We start from the raw sequence: 13,425 nt of genomic DNA, 5'->3' as shown, positions 1-13,425 counted from the left end.
AGTAATATATTGGTAAGCAATATAACATTTTCAATTTAATAATAATTAATAAGTTAATACTAGTTGTATAAAAAAATTATTTAATATCGAGTATTTGGATAACTTTAATTTTAAAAATATGAAAACATAAGTATTAGCCAAGCAAAACTAAACAGAATTATAAAAAATATTTTTTTTATAGATTTAAAATATAGTTTGACAAAGAAATGTTTTATTTTCATTGATTCTTACTCAATTAACTTGTTTGTATTTATCTTTAATTGTAAATATGTCTAACTACATAAAATAGTATTATTTTATGCTTACTAAGAATTTATCTAAAACTAAAAGCTAACCGCATATGAAAAATAGACTTACTAGAATTATTTTTTGTTTTTTTAATTTTAAGAAAGTTGAACAACATGTTAAATAGTTTTATTTAAAAAATTATTAAAATTAAAGTAAATATTTAAGTATTTCTTTTTTGTCAGGTCCATATCTGATTTTGTTAGTTTAAAAGGGAAATAAAGAGTCAAATAAATACTGTTAAGCATGTTTCTTAAACTACATAAGTTTGCTCGAAAATCTTTGAAAAGTTGCTTTTTTTATAATTGAATAAATAACTGAGTATACTATAATACATAAGTTTGTTTGGCTTATAAATACATGTTACAATGAGATTTTTTCTAAAATAAGATTTCGGCTTTTTTTTTTGTTTTTGCGGCGTCGTTAGTAAAATTAAAATATACAAATAACTAAATAAATGAAACAGGTGAGTTTGCAAAAGACTTTTTGGTTATAAGTATTTCTTAGATCAGCGTTTACAATGTTTTAGTTTTCTTTGCAATTAAAACCGATATTTCTTCTTATATCAAATTTGATTTTCATAACATATATAAACTTAAAACTTTATCAAAAACATTTTGATTGACTATATTTTATAGTTTTTTAACATGTGTTACTTAGTTAAACATTGTATATAATTAACTTTAAATTTTTGTCTTAACAGTAATTTTATAAGGTTTCAAAAAACTAAACCTTAAACAAGTATGATACTTAAACTTCTACAATCTGCAAAAATACTTTAGTGTGAAAGAAACTAACTATTTAAAAAACTCAAGTTTAATTTGACCAAGTTAGTTGTTATTTAGTTTTTAGATTTACATTTATTAAAACAATATTGTCTTACTTTTTTTTGATGGTTTTATTTACATTTAGATGTGTTTTATAAATAGAATACAACTATCACTGACAAAGTATACGAAAAAGAACGATTGAAGATTAAAAAACTTTTAACCTTTGAAACAATAAAAAAACTTTAGAATTAAAAAAAAATGTTTTATAAAGTTAAAATAACGTTAAAGAATATAAAAAGAACTAAGTTTTTACTACAAAAATTAACACAAACTTTGTGTTCAATAAACGTTATGAGATATCATAAGTTTTTAAAATTAAAATAAAAAGATATTGTACAGTTTTTAAAGTAAAAAGTAAAGTTAATTTTTGTATTTTTAAAAAACATGTTATGTTTAAATTTAAGCAGAAACAGATTATGATTTGAAATTTTATAGTTTTATTAAATATAAACAATTAATGGTTGATAGAAATAAGAATTTTAATAAATTCTTTTTTTACAAGAGATCCTTTTCATCTACCATTTATGAGTTGAGCAAATATTTAATGTTGCAATTTCAGTGAATTATGTGCCTCATCTAATTTACCTTTTGATTTACTGTTTAAAAAAAGGTCAAAACTGTAAAAAAACATGTCTTTAATTGAATCTCGAATTGAATTTTAAATTACATTTTTTGAAAAACATCGAAAAGTTTACATTAATTTTACTAAAATAATTTTGTTTATACTGCAAGCTAAAAACGTATTTAGCATAAAAATTTTATTAATTAAAACAGCTATTTCATGTTTGTTTAACATTTTAAATTAAAAGTTTGAACCAGTAATATTTTATGTTATTTTACACCGTTATTTGAATTTTTTTTATTTGGTGTGTTAATAATGGAATAGTTGTTTACTAAAGTTATATAAAACTATTAAATGTTTTTAGTTAAATTTTTTATTAAATTATTAAATAAAAACAACACGAAATAAAAAACTGAAACTTTAATACATTGTTCAAAAAGTGTTTTATACCTCACGTCAGTTAGGTTCAGCTCATAAAAATAATTTTAACAAACTGTGTAAATACTTGTTTAATAGTAGGTGAATTTAACGACTCTTGAACGTAATTTTTATAATGAGCTTTTAATAGCATAAGTTGAAAAAATAGACAATTTAGAAAAATAAATGAACTTTAAATTAAGTAGTTAAATCTTTATTTTTGTAAAAGCTAACGACTACAAACATCAAAAGTTTTGACATTTAGTAGGTGAAAATAGTTTAAAAAAATAAGATTTAAATTTACTCAGATTTATAAAAAACCGAAGTATGACACATAAAAATTTATTGAAGTTTTGAGAGAACTTTATAGCAGTTATATAAATTAATCTAAAAGGCTTAAAATTTTTATTAGGTTTGTTAATACAGTATAATGAAATAATTAGAACTAAATTAAAACCTTTTATAAACATAGAAAGATAAGATAATTAGATAATAATTTTCTTTAAACTTAAATATTTATAATAACTTTCAAGTTTTAGAACATGTGTTATAGGTTATTAAATTAAAAACTGTGTAAGCTTCAAAGTAAAACTTAAAACTATTGCATATTTTATACAAGTTTAAAAATTAAAATCATAAAAGTAACTCCTAGTTAAAAACTTAGCTGAAAAACTTAGTAGTTTTTTAGCTGTAGAAGAAATAGCAATATAAATAAGTTCAAACACTGTATTTATAATGAAACGATGCTACATACTTACAAAATATTTCCAGGTCAACATCGACCAAACATTTTTATTAACATAACCTGAAAACCAAAAATTAAAAGTATATTGAACTTTAATTGAACTTATGAGCTTCGATATTAATAAAGTTCAACTTAGGTCAAATTTAGTGTAACTCTTAAACTTTTATGATAATACATATAAAAGTATCTATAACTTTATTTTAACTGTTAAACTTTTATTTTAGCACACATTAAAATTTGGTTAAACTAAGTTTAAATTTTAAAACTTTTAAACCAACAAAATTAAAGTAGGTCAGATTTAGTTTAAACTTTTAAACTTTTATTTTAATAAAATTAAATGTTATAAAGCTGTATTCAACTATTAAATTTAAATGTTATATTGAGCTACTTTGTGTTTTATGAGATATAATAATTGTCTAAAGAAAATGAGTTTTGACGAGTTCAGTTATACTTATTTTTTCTTTTCACAATGTTGATACCTTTAAATCTAAACTATATTTTAAGAAATTTGTTGTTTTTCAAAGTAAGTTGATTATACCTAATATCTTTCTTTTTTCAATAAATTATTTATTTAAAATTATAAAGCTGAGCTAATATAATTTTATACACGGTAATAAGTGTTTAATAAATTGATAAATTTAAGTTAACGAACAAGTAATAAATATGTTTAACAACAAATGTTATATCTATTGAATTGATTTTTTTTTTGCTGAAACATTAAAATCTGTATTTGTAAAGTAATAAAACACAACCATAATTGTTTTGATAATATTTGGTTTCTTTTTTATTTGATAAAAATTGTTGCATACTTTATGTATAGACTTGTTCATTGTATAAATTATGCAAAATAGACACTAGTTAACAGTAGAATTAGTGCGGGCTTGGTTTATCAAGCCTCTCAGAAGTTCATATTAGAAATAATTAAGCTGATGTTGTAAAATCTATAAATTGAGCATACAAATGAATTGAAGTTTCTAATATTCACTTTTTGGATTTATAAACCAACACTATAAAACATTTAGTTTGGTGACTAGTCATTAAATATTAGTAAGTAAAGTTAGTAGAAAATAATAGAAAATTAACTTGAACTTACTAAAAATGTTTAAATTGACAAAAACTCTATCGAAAACTTGATAAAATAAGCTACTTATGCCTGTTTTTAAGTAAAACTTTAGCCTTAGATACAAAATGTTTTATAAAAACTTTATTTGAATTTTTAATTTTTTTAAAATTAATGTATCAACTAAACGTTTATAAAAAAAAATGACTTAATAACCGAAAAGTTAGCGTGCACTAGTACCTAAGAGTATTCATTTTGACGTTGAATAAACAATAACTATAATGTTGTTGTAAATTATTTTTTTTGGTCTATTAAATTATTTATTTCAGTTTATTATGATTTATTCTTACCTAAGCTATAAAAAATGCAGGCCGTCTATATTTATTTTAGTTAAACATTTTTAAAACAATAATGAATTATTTCAATGACAAAAAAACATTATTTATACAATTTATATTTATTAATAGAGCGAGTTTACAATGTTAGCTAAATTCACTTATAAACTGATCATTAACATTAACCTTAATTTAATAGTATAAAAACAATATAAGTTATATATAATAAAAACGTCAAATTCGAAAACCACAAAACTTATGTTTTTATGTAACAAACTATTTTTTGATTGAGACCTCGATCACATCATTGTTTTTGACTTTCATAGACATTAAAGACTCCATGTTTCTACCATCTTCAATTTGGTTTTTTTGTTTGTGACCCTTAATTTTTAGTGAAACTTGTTTTGAGATAACTGTTAGACAAATATGAAATTAAAGTTTTTTACTTTATTTATTTCTTTTAATGTTAATGAAAGCAAAAACTTTAAAAAAAAAAAACTGTAACACAGAAATTACTTGAGTCTTTTTAAATACTCATACTGGACAAACTATTAACTTGAATAAAAGAAAACTTTAAACTATTAACTCTAAATAAACTATAATTGCATAAAATAAAATAAAAAATTTAATAGTTTAGACACTACAATAAATAAAAAGAGCTATAAACATGAAAACCTTATGTACTATAATTACTAAATAAATTGAAGACTTTAACTAAGGTATTGTACATAAAACTAATAGGTTTTTAAACACAACCAGCTTAAAATGAATAAGTAAACTAAATAACTTACATTCTACCATACACAAAGGGATTTATTGTGTATTTATTTAGTATTCTATTCTAATTCTAAATGAGTTTTCAAACCAGTATAATTTACAATTTCTAGTTTATTTGTTTTCTTTTTACTTTAAAGTATCTTTCATATTTTGTTTAACTTTTATTTTTCATATTTAAATTGTGATTGAAAATGCCTTAAAGGGTGAAACTTAGATTTGCAATTAGAAATCTTAAAGAATTATTCTTGCATATTTATTTCCTTATTTTTAAGTAAGTGAAGAACTATTTTTGCTTAATTTAGAACCTAAAATATTAATGTTTATTTTAACTGATAAACTTCTAAATAGTTATAGGTATATGTATTTTTATTAACACATAATTTTAAAATTACTTAAGAAAATAAAAAAAAATCTTTAATTTGAATATTTCTTTTAAATATAAAAAAGAAAAAGTACTTGTTTCAGTTAGATTTAAACTTATTATTCTAAATAAATAGTTCAGTAATATACCATCACAACTAAAATAAACTTGTAAAACTAGCAATAAAACTTACAAAATTGATTCTTAATTAGCTTCTTAAGCTCACACACTTTTAATGTGTTCCAGACTGTTATAAAAATTACGCTCTTGTCAAATTTGATCTCCAGCTTAATTTGCTTCTTCATTTTTAGACAATCTTTCAAAGTGAGCGAATTGGAATATAAAAAAACACATTTATACATTTTAACTGATTGCTTTTATACAATATGTATCAATACAAATCACTAATTAATTGTTATTTAGAAAAAGTATTATACTAATGCAAGTTTTATATAGAATGCTTTTTAAATAGTTTGATATGTACTATTTGAAAATGTTTTTTGTTTTTATAGTTTGTAATAAATTAAGAAAATTTTATTAACGACTCTTTTAATAAAATTAAAACAAATATCAAACTTAATACTTACTTTTGTTTTTCTAGTGTTACTTACAAAAATGGTTAAAAATATTCAGCTTAGTAAAATATAGACGGCCTGCATTTTTATAGCTTAGGTTAGTATAGATTATTATAAACTTAAATATATAATCAAATGAACCATAAAACCAGTTTACAAGTACACTATAGTTATTATTTATTGAACGTCAAATAAAAAGGTCAAAATATATAGTCCTAGCAACTAGTGCACGACGAACTTTTCGGTTATTGAGTCGCACACCTCTAAGATACCTTTTAACGTTTTGTCCAGAATAAAACAAAGAACATTAAACAAAGTACAATAGACAAAAAAAGAAGTAACTATATAAATGTTTAGTTGATACATTTAGTTAAAAAAATATAAAAGTTCATTATAATTTCAGTAAAACGTTTTTAAAATACAGATTTTGTTTAGCTGTTGCATCTAATAATATTGTCTACTTTTCTAGATATCGGTAATTATAAAGATATTTTAAAGCATTTCACTGTGCCTGTTTCAAAACATTGATCATAAGTTGCTAAACTCTACTTTATAGGTTTTCTTTGATCACTGAATTTTTTTTAAAGCTTTTTGTGTTATTGTTCCATTTAGCTAAAGATGTTTATATATGTTTAGTTTTAATAAATTTTTAAGGAGTATAAAATACCAATACACACCTATCACAAACACCAAAACTAAACAGAACTTAAACAGATTGGAAACTCTTTTATGTTTATATATAGTTGCACATTTTTTTTACATACTTGTATAACTTTGTTAGTATAATTGTTTAAAATTTCCTAAAATCGACTAGCCTTGTTTAAATAGTAAAGGGTTAGAACAGCTAAAAGATATAAAGAAATATATAATACTTTATAGTATTTATTCATTTTAGAAGTCTTTGTACTGGTTTTCTTAAGCTTATAGATAATATTTGTTTAAACATTTTAAAACCTAGTTTAAAAAAAATGTTTTTAAATATTTTAATTTTCTAGGTAAATGAATCGTTTCATCTCGATTGTAGATAAAATCAGGGAAAGATGTGTTAGTATTTGCCTAGCTATAACTGTAGATTTATGTTAATAGTTTTATTCACTGTTTTGATATATTTTAGACTTCATCATTGTTGTAACATGTTCGATTATAAAACTTTAGCAAGAAAGTCATTTATTTTTCATTTTGTACTAAACTTATAAAAAAATAATTTTCTTATTAGGTTTACTTTAATTAAAAATAGCTTTAAAGTGAATAACATAAAATTTTTCTATGAAGGATGCACAACAATTTAAATTTAGTCTACTCAAATTCCGACTAAAAATCTTTTAATAATACTAAAAAATGTAACAATACGTGTTATTAACTTTTTTAACTAATAGTTGTTTGAAAAATATATTAATATGTACTTTTTAAAATAAATTAAATATTAAACTATCAAGTAAATCATCATTATTTTAGGTTTTAAGCACTTTTAGCCCAATTAAAACAATAAAAATTGTTTTTAAATTGATTTTAAAGTATACAAACATAATCAGTCAATAAATAATATAGCTAATACAATAACAAAAATTTGAGTAAGTGAAGCTACTAGTTTATAGATTTTACTAAAACTTTAATCACTAAACATATTCCATTAATGTTCAAAAGAATAGTTTAATTTTTTATTAAATACCTTACTTCTAAAAGTAAAAGCTTTATATTAGCCTTATTTTGATATGAGTTTTCAATGCGAAAAACAAACACAGTCTTTTTTTGATCATTTTTATTCGTAAAATTTCCGTTATTGAAAGCTTTTCTTTAACTTTGTTTAGCTGTGAAAAAAGTTAAAAAAAGCCTAACAAGTTTATGAATATACTAAGTAAAATACATTAGATGCCAAGTATTTGAAAAATTCGTATCTACAAAGGATAAGTCCTTATAACTTTGGTCGCTAATTTCTATTGTTATTATATTTAAATCTTGCTTTTATTTTTTAGTTAACTTTTATTTCAAATAATTTTTTTTACGCCGTTTATTCTATATTCTTAATTTTACATAACTTTGTTTTAATGTTATTTTGATTTATGATACTTTCAATTTGCTTGTTCTAACCTTTTTTTTTGTGTTTATTTAATAACTGGAGAACTATTATTGTTTACTGTAGGAGTGAAACAATGTTCTTTTTAAAACTAATTTATGAAAGTTTAGTCTTAATATTTTTATAAAAGCTTTAACTTTTAACGGTAATTTAAACTGTTTATATAACAAAGTCGACACTTAGTTTACAAAATTAAGAAAAAAAAACTAACTTTTACCAAAAAATGTTTCTATTTTTATTTATAAATGCCATAAACTCAGGTCGAATTACCAATTTTAGGTTTTTGAAAAAAGTTAATTTATAATTTTAAAAATATGTTGCTGTATAAACATGCATTAATACTACTAATTCAAAATCTTTAGTAAAAATTATTTATAATTTAAATACAATAATATCTGACGAAATGTTAAGTACATACGTAAATAATTTAATTTTTTTAGTCCTTACATAATAAAAATAAAATATTTTTCTTCTTAAATGTTAGTCTACAACTGTTAAACTATCTTTTTTATCCAACTTAAATATATTCCACCTTAATAAAACATTTTAAATTTTATTTACACTGTAATTTTTAAGGCTAAAATCTACGAACAAAACAAAAAGTTGTCAATTTTCCATTTAAGTTTATTAATACATTCTTGAAGTACAGACTTTTTTATAGTTTCAAAATTAACAACTTAAACTAATTTCTTTGTATAGTACTAAATTATTTATTGTTTAATAAAATTTTGACGAAATATTTTGGGTGCGTATCTGTCGTTCAATAAACAATAAGGATTTGTTATATAAAAAGTTTTTCGGTTATCCAGTCATACTCCAGTTCTAAGGTTACAGTTTTATGTTTGTCGAAGACCTTATCAACTTTTTATTTGTCTTAAATTATCTTAAAATAGTTTCGATAACAACTACAATTTAAACAATAAATAGTTTTTTCTTAGTCAAACTTCAATACATATTTAAGTTAGCGTTTAACAAATATCTTTTTTCACTTTTGCCTTGTCTTATAATGCTTATATGCAAACGATTTGCTATTTTTATGCAAATACTTGCATGATTTTCAAGCTACCCATTCATATGGAAAATAAAAGTACCATATGTGAAATGCTTGTGTTAATAAATTTATTCGTATTGTATCACATGATGTTATCAAGTTTAATAATATTAATTAATAGAATTAAAAGTTTAGTATTTGGTTTTTTTATTTGTTATACATACCAATATATCTACAATTAAGACAAAAGTTATATTGAGTTTATTACTTAACAATTGTTTCACGCTAAAGCGGTGATCTTATCTAGTTAATAATGTGTTTGTACAAACCTTGAAGATCAATATGTTAGGCGTTTGATTCAGTAATTATTATATCATAAAAGTTTTAATTTATACAAGTTAAACAATTTGAACCTTATTTTATGAATTGGCTTAAAATTTGAAAATGCTAAAATAATAGTTTTCAATACAAGTTTTCATAACTAACTATATATAAAATAATTTTAGAAACAAAAGCATTCTTTGATAAAAACTAATTTTTGTTACGATAAAGTACTAAACAGACTGCTTTAAATTAAAAAAAAATACATTATGGCTTTTAACAGAAGATAAACAAGTCTGCATAACAAAACATGCATTAACGTTAACTAAAATTAAATTCTTATTCTGAAAGGCACTTTGTCATGCAATAAGATTGTATGTGTTTTGTGTAAAATACTTGTAACATAATGTATGTTATGCATAAAAAGTAAGAGGACATAAAAATAAGTTCAAAATGGTAACATTTCAAATATAAAATTTAAAACTCATAAATTTATGTTGTTAATACAACTATATTTACCTGGAAACGGCTCTAAATCGACAAAGACTAAATTGCACGACAATAAAACTGCACAAATGGACAAAATTGCACGAAGACGATTTTGCATAAAGGGTCAATTTTGCACGAGTTACATTTTTGCACGGGAGTAAAAGAAAATGTGAAAAAAAAAAGAACAAATTTAAAAGATAGTTTAATAAAAAATAGCTACCGACCGAGATTAAGGGTAACAGTGATAGTAAAAATGAAAAAAATTACTAATAAAAACTATTATCAAAAAAAAATTAAACTACTAAAAAAAAAAACTAAAAAAAGTCTTACCGACCAAGGGTAAGAATTAGGGGTAACAAAGATAAAAATAAATAAAATAAAAAAAAATTAAAAATAATAAAAAGTCTATTATAGGTAATAATACCCCTTGTGCAAAACTGTCTTCTGTCTTTTGTACAATCGTGGAAATTTGACAGCTACCCTATTATACTATAACACTTTTTTTTACAAAAAAGTGTAATAATAATTAATAAATAATATATCGAAATAAGGCAAACTTAAAGCTTTTACTTTTAGTAGTAAGGTATTTAATAAAAAATTAAACTTTAACTTTTTGAACATTAAAGGAATAGGTTTAGTGATTAAAGTTTTAGTAAAATCTATAAACTAGTAGCTTCACTTACTCAAATTTTGGTTATTGTATTAGCTATATTATTTATTGACTGATTATGTTTATATACTTTAAAATCAATTTTGAAACAATTTTATTGTTTTAATTGGGCTAAAAGTGCTTAAAACCTAAAATAATAATGATTTACTTGATAGTTTAATATTTAATTTAATTTAAAAAGTACATATTAGTATATTTTGTTCAAATAACTATTAGTTAAGTAAGTTAATAACACGTATTGTTACAGTTCTTAGTATTATTAAAAGATTTTTAGTCGGAATTTGAGTAGGGTTAATTTAAATTGTTGTGCATCCTTATAAAAAAAATTTATTTTATTCACTTTAAAGCTATTTTTAATTACGGTAAACCTAATCAGAAAATTCTTTTTTTATAAGTTTAGTACAAAATATAAAATAAATATCTTTCTTGTTAAAGTTTGATTAACGAACATGTTACAACAATGATTAAGTCTAAAATATATCAAAACAGTGAATAAAACTATTAACATAAATCTACAGTTATAGCTAGGCAAATACTAACACATCTTTCCCTGATTTTATCTACAATCGAGATGAAACGATTCATTTACCTAGAAAATTAAAAATATTTAAAAACATTTTTTTTAAACGAGGTTTAAAATGTTTAAACAAATATTATCTATAAGCTTAAGAAAACCAGTACAAAGACTTCTAAAATGAATAAATACTATAAAGTATTATATATTTCTTTATATCTTTTTGCTGTTCTAACCCTTTACTATTTAAACAAGGCTAGTCGATTTTAGGAAATTTTAAACAAATATAATAACAAAGTTATACAAGTATGTAAAAAAAATGTGCGACTATATATAAACATAAAAGAGTTTCCAATCTGTTTAAGTTCTATTTAGTTTTGGTGTTTGTGATAGGTGTGTATTGGTAATTTATACTCCTTAAAAATTTATTAAAACTAAACATATATAAACATCTTTAGCTAAATGGAACAATAACACAAAAAGCTTATAAAAAAAATTCAGTGATCAAATAAAACCTTTAAAGTAGAATTTAGAAACTTATGATCAATGTTTTGAAACAGGCACAGTGAAATGCTTTAAAATATCTTTATAATTACCGATATCTAGAAAAGTAGACAATATTATTAGATGCAACAGCTAAACAAAATCTGTATTTTAAAAACGTTTTACTGAAATTATAATGAACTTTTATATTTTTTTAACTAAATGTATCAACTAAACATTTATATAGTTACTTCTTTTTTTGTCTATTGTACTTTGTTTAAAGTTCTTTGTTCTGTCTTGGACAAAACTTTAAAAGGTATCTTAGAGGTGTGCGACTCAATAACCGAAAAGTTCGTAGTGCACTAGTTGCTAGGACTATATATTTTGAGTTTTTTTTTGACTTGCTTCACTATCAAACTGTTATGAATTTTTAAGCAAACCAACACTTGTATGATATATAATTTAAAATAAAACTTCAAAAGACAACAAAACTGAAGATCTAGAAAGTTATATTTATGACAAACATCGAACAATATAAGAACTTAATATCACAAAATCGCTGTAAACAATGTGATTTTTATAAAGCGAAAAGTAATTGGTGAAAAACGTATCGTAGATTGACATAAGATAAAAATAATTTAATTAAAACAGGTTTTACAGCTTTAGTTGCTAATTACAGGTTTATATGTACTGGCATGTGACTAAATTTAACACAACTTAAAAATATATAAACAAAATAATTCATGTAAAGTACAAAATTTATTTATTTTCGTACCGTATTAAAAACTGTTACCAAAAAGAATAAACTAGATAAGTTTTATAAGTGTTTAAAAAAAAATAAACTAACGTATCCGAACTTGACCTATGTAATTACAAAATTTATTGATTACAGCTTAATTTTACCACAAAGGCGGCTTTAAAGTTTTAATTATGTGACCAAAAGTATTGTTTTCAATTTATTTATAAAAAAATATTTTGTTCTAAAATTGATAAAATTAAAAAGCAAAACCTTTAAAAAAAAAGTGTAGTTATATAAACTACTTTCTAAAGTGTTATTTTTTACCAACCTTGAAAACAAAATTAATTGATAGAAAAAATTTTGTGATTTCTTTCTACAAAGTAAACCTACTGATAACTTACAATTTAAGCACGATGGTTTGCATTTAGTTGCTTATTAGTGTTTTTAAAAACTAAAACCAAGTGTTTTTTAACACGGTAATCAGTGTTATTTTATATTTACTTTTCGAAAGGTTTGCATTAGAATTTCTTAAAACAAAAACAAAAATTAACCTGCTAAAATTAAAAGATTAGAGTTATTCACTATAAGTAGGTATGGCTTAAAATGCCAAAGAAAAAATAGTAAGACAAGTTATATGGCAAAAACATGTAAAGAACATGATTGATTAATAAAATAGTACTTCTTCTTCTGATACACTGATCCTATAACAGCTCTGTAAACTAATTTATTTTATAAAAGAAAACTTCTACTTTATAAAAGTTTTTGCTTTAAATTTTTTGTAACATAACACATTAATTAATTTGATTTTGTGTTCTAAAAATCATGTTATCTGTTATATATATATATATACTGTTGTTTCAAAGTTTTAATAATCTTAAAAATATAAAGAAAGATAGATATAAAGGTATATGTATTCAAAAAAATTTAACTGAAATATTCGATTAGTCGACTTTTTCATAAATATTTTAAAAAGAAACAACTTCTTTACAGCTTAAATTTTATTAACAGTCGTAAAAAGTTATTTTCTGCCTTAATACACGAGACTTTTTTAATGAAACTTTTTCTGGTGGCTGGCGCCTTTGAGCTTGAAAATTTTTCGATTTTATAATACTTTTTTTTGTTTTAGGTTTTTTTTGTTTTCGCTCCAACATTGCATAGTCAGTTAAAAAAAAATTAAGAATAACCAGAACTTAAATT

This window comes from Thalia democratica, chromosome 1 (genome assembly GCF_965202585.1).
Source record: "Thalia democratica chromosome 1, ktThaDemo2.hap1.1, whole genome shotgun sequence".
NCBI lineage: Eukaryota > Metazoa > Chordata > Thaliacea > Salpida > Salpidae > Thalia > Thalia democratica.
Note: the sequence above shows the minus strand (reverse complement) of the source record.